General features: G+C 32.3%; 1 long non-coding RNA gene across 1 annotated transcript in view; it reads right to left on the reverse strand.

Moving 5' to 3' along the window:
• LOC138365517 (uncharacterized) overlaps nt 1-1655 on the reverse strand; it is a 248964-nt gene extending 247309 nt beyond the window's left edge. Inside the window, exon 1 of the long non-coding RNA XR_011228867.1 lies at nt 1483-1655. This is a non-coding gene — a long non-coding RNA (uncharacterized lncRNA). The remainder of the gene's footprint in view (nt 1-1482) is intronic.
• Nucleotides 1656-9799: the final 8144 nt, after the last annotated feature.

The raw sequence follows: 9799 nt of genomic DNA on the forward strand, positions 1-9799 counted from the left end.
AGCAAAACCTGACCGAGCCTAATCTAACCTTTCTTAACATAATTTAGTGAGGTATTTCATGTACTTAATATAATATACTCGTAATAATATTGTTAAAAATTAACCAATTTGAAAATAACGAAAATTGCTTTGCCCAAATAGCAATTCGGGCCTGCTTACTAGATGTAATAGAGCGCCTGGTATATATATGTATGTATTATATAACGCCCTACTTGGCCTAGTATGCAAGGCCCGATTTGCCTAACAAGTCTAATTTTCTTTAAATTATATATGTTTCTATATTGTTTTCTATGTAATGGTAAAGGTTTCCATTATAGTATATGATTTTATTTTGTTTAATATGAGTGAAAACTAACATAGAAATATGACCAAACAAGCCGATTTTTTTTACGGTGATATTCCTGCGCGGGCCCTATAGGTTTCTGGCTGACCCACTAAGTGTTGCTTGTTTCATGTTTTACTTAGGCGGAGTATGAGTATTTATGACTCGTATGGTCGCTTCAGTAAGATTAAGCGCAATGTTTTTTAAAAATTTCTTGTGCTCTGTTGAATCTTAGATGAAATTGTATTGGTTTGTAACGCTGGAGTGTTAGATAATGTTCCAGCGGTGAGTAGCCGCCGGAGTCTGCTAAGTTTATTGTGCACCCCATACTCATCCTGTGAGCGGTAGCGCAAAAGCATTATGCAGAGGGCACAAAAGGTCTTTATCAGGTGCTGTCATTTCCTCTCATCTTCCGGAACCTGTAAGGCTATGTCCCATGCACATGGGACATAGCCTGATGCTATGTTGTTCTACTGCTCCCTCTCATCAAAATACGGGAGCATGCTAATTACAAGTCTTCTCTCATTTATATGTTTCTCTATATTTCAGATTGTGTTTAATTATCAATTATGTAGTTATAACACTCAATTTGGTTATCAGAAGAACGCTGTTTGGATCTCGCATGTTATTATTTAAATCTTAACATGTTTATTATAAGTACCTCAATCTAAATGCTAATAAGTAATCTCAATATGCCTACCTTGTCACAGCCTAGGGCGTGACAAGGCAGGCACTAGGCGTGTAGGAGCATCCCCAGGCACACTACCCACACGTACCCATGCCCAGCTGACAGTATAGATGATGGGCTCACCATAGCCCGTTCTACTTGGAACATTTTTGTTCCAGGTAGCGAATCTTAAACAACAAGTATAGATACCCGACCACCATCACTCCTCAAGTTCAAGTATGTTTATTGAGACAAGAAAAAAATACATCTCAAAGGGATAGAGTAACTTAGGCTATTTCTACCCCCCCCCCTTTCCATCACTCCTCACCTCACCCGAGCCTACACTTGCACCCTCACACTTTATATTGTATGTATATTGATATGTGCATATGTATATGTTTATAATAAATATATGTATAAGTCGGAATTATATATGGGCGTCACCTTTACAGGGCGGGAATATAGTTGGGGGTGAAAATGGCGGCTCATGTACCTGTAGGACTTTTTCACTCCTCCAGTAGGCTGTGTAATCCCGTGGAATGGCTCTCTCTCCTTGGAATGCCACTTCAGATGTCAGTGAACGTGGAGAGTTCCTCTTGTGCTTTGTCAGGGTGCATTCTGGAGAGCGAGTAGGGCGGGGAACTGTAACGCGTCCTCCCACCTCCAGTGTACTTGTCACACTGCAGCGGGCAACCCCGCTGGGCGTCCTCACCCGCCCTCAACCACCAATCACACACTTCATCGCAAGAGGAAACTTCCCGCCACGGACACTTAAATTAGGTTCCCTCTATTTACAACTTCTTCAGAAGATCAGATGTAACACAAAGAGCAATAGATAAACAAAGTCATAAATAATATAATGGAAAGCTTTATCATTTCATAAGTAAAATGTTTGAAAATATATAATTTTAAGAAAATTCGGGTTGTTAGGCAACTTGGCCTTAGGTACAACATATATAATAATTTATTGTGTCAGGGGGACAGGCAACCAATTTATACATACAGTACATATTAGGCTGTTCAGTACATGTATAGTACGAGGTCCCACAAGGGTCAAATAACTGACCTTCCCCAGGATGCAACCCCACAATAAGTAGACTAACTCCTGGGTTCCTCTTTACTGTTGGGTGGACAGGGGCATTAGGTGATAGGAAATGCGCCCAATCATTTCTGTTCTGCCAAGGATTTGAACCCAGAATTCTCGATTGTGAATCAAGAACGAAGGGGATGAGGTGAAGGTAAAGCACCTCATTTACTATTGACCCATAAGTGGATAATTTAATATCTATCTTAAATTTAGACAATAAAACAAATTTGGACAATAAAACAAATGCATATCAAAAGAAAGCTTTTTATAACATGAATTGTACAACAAATGATTAATAATCATCATGAGTAAGAATATAATATTTACACAGTGATCAGACTTTAAAATATCAGACTTAGTAGTCATCACTTAACACAAACATCATTTAAAAGGAGGAAAACAATTGCCGCCATATTCAAATTCACTGGAAAGCATCGTGTAAGAGCTGCTAGCACAGACACATCTGGCTCTACTCTCAGAAACTTGTGTATAGCAGCAACCGCAAGCACGCAAGTATCTGGCCATACTCTCAAGGACTTCTGTGTAATGTCTAAAGGCACATTACATATTTTCACAAGCTTATCTGTAATGTCCAAAGGCACTTGAACATCTGGCCATACTTTCAGAACCAACTTAGGTAAGTTGAGCCCAAGTCCTCTATCACAGAGGATTTTCAATATGCAGTACAACACTGAGCGTTTGTTTAATATAATTTCTCAATGATGCCTGTATGTGTAAAAAAAAAAAAATCACAATATCAACATGCTTTGAATATCATACAGAATGCACAAACACCCTTTATTAGTCATGAAACATCACCGGACTAAAACATTACATTTCAATATTAAATCAATCATACAATCCAAAACATTTTATCATTTATTAATTTAACACTTTTGACCTATTCCCGGCTAAATTTTGTGGAGCAGATACATCTAACACAATAAATATAATTTTTTTTGGCATAATTTTCTTGAGCATACCTCCCTAACTTCTTCAGGTATACAGTATCTCCATAATTTCACTGGGGTATACCTAACCCAACTTTCTCTGGTATACCTCCAGAACTCCCTCAGGATATACCTCCTCAACTTTACCAGGTATACCTCTTCAACTTCCTCAGGTATATCATCTCACCAGCTTCCTCGGATGTACTTCCCCAACTTCCCCCTCAAACACCTACTTAGCTCATCAATAAGAGAATAAAACAAATGCAAGGGAGCAGTTATACAAAAACATATATATTATACATATTGTATATAGAGAAAAGTATTTGTTTTAATAATTAATACTTTTAATGCTTAAACAGACCTTCATTCCTCTATTCATGCAAAGTTTATTCCCATATTACCTTCCAATATGCAACCTGTACATATATTTGTTATGCAGTGTAAGGCCATCCATGTGTGTGTATGTGTGTGTGTGTGTGTGTGTGTGTGTGTGTGTGTGTGTGTGTGTGTGTGTGTGTGTGTGTGTGTGTGTGTGTGTGTGTGTGTGTGTGTGTGTGTGTGTGTGTGTGTGTGTGTGTGTGTGTGTGTGTGTGTGTATATGTGTGTGTGTGTGTGTGTGTGTGTGTGTGTGTGTGTGTGTGTGTATGTATGTATGTATGTGTGTATATATATATATATATATATATATATATATATATATATATATATATGTATGTATGTGTATATATATATATATATATATATATATATATATATATATATATGTATGTATGTGTATATATATATATATATATGTATATATATATATATATATATATATATATATATATATATATATATATATATATATATATATATATATATATATATGTATGTATGTGTATATATATATATATATATATATATATATATATATATATATATATATATATATATATATATATATGTATGTATGTGTATATATATATATATATATATATATATATATATATATATATATATATATATGTATGTATGTGTATATATATATATACTGTATATATATGTGTGTATGTGTATATATATATATATACTGTATATATATGTATGTATGTGTATATATATATATATATATATATATATATATATATATATATATATATATATATATATATATATATATATATATATATATATATATATATAAAATTTTACACACACAGTATGTGTAAATTTTGGCATGACCATGTATGGACTGATAGACAAAAACAAAAATTGAATACTGTACAGTATATGTAGAAGCTTTACAACTTTGGTATACATAAAACGCCAATCAAAATGAGTTGGTATAATAAGAATTTAGAAAAATTATGAAGCAATGCCATACAAACTAATTTGGTCCATATACTGTAATTGATTGAACCAAGCTGGCTGAAGCAAGAGCAGGCATAAACTGTAGTTGTCTTGTTAGCTTTTCAGTACAAATTTAAGCAATTCAAGCTTAACCCCCTGAACTGTGCACCTGTTTCATGTGACAACTTCGTGGTGCAGTTGTTAATGAATTACTGTATTAACTGAAAATTTAAAAAAAAAAGTGTCAAAATATAATATTGCCAAACTCAACAATTTTCATTTCAAATCACAGTGAATTTTTTTTTTTTAAACATTAAAATACTACATTAAAAAAATTCACACCACTCAGTCGAGCGCCTTAACATCTTCATTATCAGTCACAAATTAAATAGTGGTGAAAATATTACTATTCATTTCACTGCTGAATAAGAAAAATAAACCTCCCAGTGCTTGCTATTATAAGCCTTAAATTTTTTATAAGTACGTAATGTAATTACCAAAATACAGTGCTAAGCCAGTATGGCTATATAGTACTGTCTGTATTACGAAATGTTTTTCGAGTTCCCGGATGTGGAGAGACTGTTACGATAACGTGGCTGAGAACAGATAACCCAACCCCCACACATATCGAATGAAATGAACGTGATGACATCTTGACCCCTCCTGGACCCTTACAAAGTTTTGACTGAAGTGTAAACATTACTACTAGCCATGATATATCCAATCCATGGATTATCATCACCTCTGCTTCAACAACTGTTGAACTGTATGGCAGAGTTGAAAGATATAAATATATTTATTCTCCCAGAGGTAAACAGAGTTGGAAATAAAAAAAATAAAAAAATATCAGTTATTTGGCAAAACCTCCTATTACGCACAAAAATGCAGCATTACCGTCACCAAATATGGACTAATATATTAGTTTAAAAAATATCTGCATTCAAAGTCAATTTGATGTCAATATTTATCATATAAATAATAACTATTAGAGTCTATATACTTTGAGTGAGGTATAATGTTCATGTAGTTGGGGTCATGAGCAGTGAAGGAGATATGTAATATTCTCCATTAATCATATGTACAGTGAAGGGGTCAAAAACCCTATGAAATTTATTGATTAAAAAATGGTTTAATCTACTAGTATAATATTATTAAGCATTTTTATTATAAAATTTGCCAGTAAGTTTGGTAATCAAAATTTTTAAATGTAAGATTACAGTATAAAATATAAAATGCAATCTAAAATGTACAGTATAAAAATGTAATAGATAAGAAATTCATCCCTAAATGTTAATATTGTTTTCTGGTGTATAAACTTGCAGATATGAAGAAACTTATTGGATGAAATACTGTATTTATAAAGGTTTAATGTGCAAATACCTCTCATATTCCAAAGGATCAAATACTTTGAAGAGATGCTTATACAGAATATAACAAGAGGGGTTTCAATTCAAATTTAAAATTAAATTAATAGGGATCCTTTAAACATTTTTAATTCACACCTTCTCCTAAACTTCTCCACTTTCCCTTATTTGCAAACATCTTCTACAGCTTCTTTTGCTAAATTTTTCTCCTAATGTTTAAGCAGTAAATTGATACAATCTACACTATTTCATACAGTTTACCTCTTAATGGTAACACCTGCCAACATTTCTACCCGCTCCGCTCATTTGTTACATTTGTCATCAATTGTTCTCGGTGAAGCTTTGGGGATATTGTAAATACTGAAGCTTAAGGGATGCATGGTGAAGCTTAAGGGATGCATTGCAAAGCTTGGGGGATATATGGTGAAGGTTGAAGGATATTTGATGAAGCTTGAAGAATACATGGTGAAGCTTAATGGATATAGGGTGAAGGTTGAGGGATGCACAGTAAATCTTAAGGGATGCACGGTGAAGGTTGATGGATGCACGGTGACGGTTGAAGGATGCACAGTGAAACTTGGGGATATATGGTGAAGGTTGATGGATGCATGAAGAAACTTGATGGGTGCAAGATGAAGTTTGAGGGCTGCGCAATTTAGCTACGAAAGGGGCTGTCAACGCGGGACATCCTGCGAATCTTTCAGCAGCCAGCCACACATTCACAATATCCATAAGAATATTGGCAAATTTTCAGAGCATTGCTTCTGAATTTTTACTGAAATTCAAAATATTATCAAATAGTAAATACTGTAACAACAAATTGTAACGTCCAAGCAATAAGAGACAACAAAAAATTAATTTTACATAGAAAAGTATGGAATAAGATGTACAAAAAGAGATGTTTCATTCAACACATTACTGATTCAAAAGAGGTTATAATGAGTCATTTATATATGAGTTCACTTAATAACATCATCACATAAGTTTACAAAATCCATTTTATACTGTAACCTTAATTCAATAGCAATGTTAATTTTGTAGAGAAATAAACATTTGTTTACAGGATAGAATGCAAATAGTGTCTAAAAGTATAATATAGTTAACTAATGTTAAAGTGATACAGTATTAATACATTTTACTGTGGGGGTTTCCTGTTATAATAATCATATGTTACAAATTAAGAAAATATTTATGTTTTCTTTTATAATATATATATATTACTGTGACAATATACGTTCAGTTAAAACACTTAAATTTGCAAAAAAATTTAAACTATCGACTTAAAACACTTAAAATATAGTTCTCTATGGCATATCAGCCATGTAGGGATCATAATATTATATTTTACCATGTAGCAGCACTTAGCAATCAGACTATAAAGTGTTACCTCTGCCATCAACAGGTGGTGCTGGAGCTCAAATGAACACATGAAAAAGTCCCATTTTCTTTGGTATACATATTACCTAAAGAAAACCTCATTAAATCTTCAAAATTTGTCAATACAGTATATAAATCAGTCTTATGATTTGATTTTATAAACAATAAAATTTTATAATGATTTAAAATAAAGAATATATTTCATTTACAATGTACAATAATGACTAATTAGTGTTACAGAATACACCTGAACACACTTCCAATTGAATGCAACTAGTGGTGGCAAAATTGGCTTTTGAGCACGACCTTATGAATGTGCAAAACTAACACTATGGTAAGGAAAATTCCCTCCCCGTAATATTAAATAATTTCTAAACAAAAAATTATTAAATGTTTTTGCTTTTGCATTTGTGGATAACTGCTGGGAAAATATAGCCTCACTTTAAGTGTTAAAATAATACAGTGAGTGTATACATGTACAAATAACAATTTACAGTGAATATTAATTTTAAGTTAAATTTTTCTATTAATTAGACCAATATACAATACATAGTGCCACTAATCATTTTGATTAATTAGGGATCTGGAATTTGCCATACGACTGTCTAGTACATTAATCATTTAACTATTATTGTAATACAGGTGTACTTTAAAATGTATAGTACCCAGTGTGTTATACTATTCATACACACAAAATGAGATAATGAGATTTACAGATATATATACTGTATATATATATATATATATATATATATATATATATATATATATATATATATATATATATATATATATATATATATATATATATATATATATATATATATATATTCAGCATTGATGTTAAAATCATTTAATTAGTCTTACAAAGTTACAAGGAAGCTGAGTATCCACTCAAAACATTTCCAAGATATGGCACATTATTAAAAATTATTCAATGTGCATCTGGAGGTCAACACTCCCTCTTCTCCCACACTAAGTACTCATACCATATCTGCTAAATAGCTTTGTCATGTAATATTTCACTCTAGAATATAATGTAAAAACAATACAGACATACAGACAACACTTGCATTAATTTGTAGGCTATATACACCTTTATAATCTCATTGTGTCATAAAAACATTGACTAATCAAATACAAACATGATTTCTTATTAAAATTATAACAAAAATAAAGCTAAAACAATATGGTTCAGGTTATTGTTATAAAATACAATGGAAGGTATTTTAATACAATATATAAATAATGACAATATTTTCTAGCATGTCAATAACAGATGCAAAGGACTTAGATGTAAGGTACTATCCCCATGGATTAGAGAGCACAGGATAATTATATATTCAGTTTCAGATGAATCGAGAATAGTTATTCCATTTAAATAATCAAATGGAAGAAAGGAAGGAGTAATTGAAAAGTATTTTTTTGTGGAATAATCAGAAATGTTTTTATACTTATTGCTGAAGCATGGATATTAAAGAAAATACAATTCAAAACAGGTCTGCCGGAGACCAAACTGTTTCTTTACATTTCGCAACTTTTTACTTAAATATTATATTTACGTATAATTCCTTAACAGACGACATGTCACCAGTACAATCAGGAATCATTGAGAAAAGTAATTGCTCTGTGGTAGAATCTTGTTTGTAGACAGAGTGGTCCAAGAAATGCATAATATAAAAAACAAATAGCAATACAGGACACCAGCCTGTCATATAAAGCCCCTTTTCTTGCACCACACTGTATATCTGGTAGAGATCAATGAAAAATATATTTCACAGGAAAACATTCAAGTAATGAATGGTTCAAGTTAATTGAAAATCGGTAAAATGTTTGAAATACTGGGAAACTAACACATCCTTTTATGTAAGGTTTACCATTTTCTATTTGGTCTGAAAGGCTAGGCACAGAATGATTGTCTATGTTGCTGAAAATTTAAACATCAGGGGGAAATGCAAAATAGTCATCTATTAATATACAAATGTCAAAAACTTCTCATCTAAAATGCACATTAAATATATCAACAAACTTGTTATGTACAGGGCAATGCTCTAAAGGTTATACCATCTATTACACATCACTATGCAAGGCTCACATCTATGGCACACACCCAAGTCTGCTTTAGAGTTCATGATATATTTTTTATTTATACTTAGCAACTGTGTTCATGTTTCATTGTTTTAATGAGTTATTTAATAATGTTAATTTCTTTTACCATTTTCCACTTTGACCACTTTTTAACATTTTTCAATGACAGTATTCTTTAAAAAATGTTTGCATAAAGTATCAACCAGGCTGTGATTCATATGCCATACTGCAAACAGCTGCATCCAACAGCCTGGTTGACCAGATTACCAGCCAAGAGGCCTGGTGAGAGACTGGGCCGCAGGGACGTTAATCCTCGGAATCAGCACAAGGTAACACAGTAACGCAAGGCAAGCTGTTACATTTTGCCCATTAAACTGTCTCAAATATGTTAACAAAATTTACCATGTTATGAACACAACCTGGCAGTCACTAGCTGAGAAATTCTATAAAGTTGCTGGGAAAACCTACCGATCATGTAATTACGATAATCACATATCCTCAGACCTGTATATGATTTAAGTAACAGTATTAGGCATATGTAGTATACAGTATATATTTAAAAAAATAGAAATGCATTTCAGTGTAAGATAATCATTGACACTTAATAGTCAA

The sequence above is a fragment of the Procambarus clarkii genome, chromosome 17, assembly GCF_040958095.1.
Source record: "Procambarus clarkii isolate CNS0578487 chromosome 17, FALCON_Pclarkii_2.0, whole genome shotgun sequence".
NCBI classification, from domain to species: Eukaryota; Metazoa; Arthropoda; class Malacostraca; order Decapoda; family Cambaridae; genus Procambarus; species Procambarus clarkii.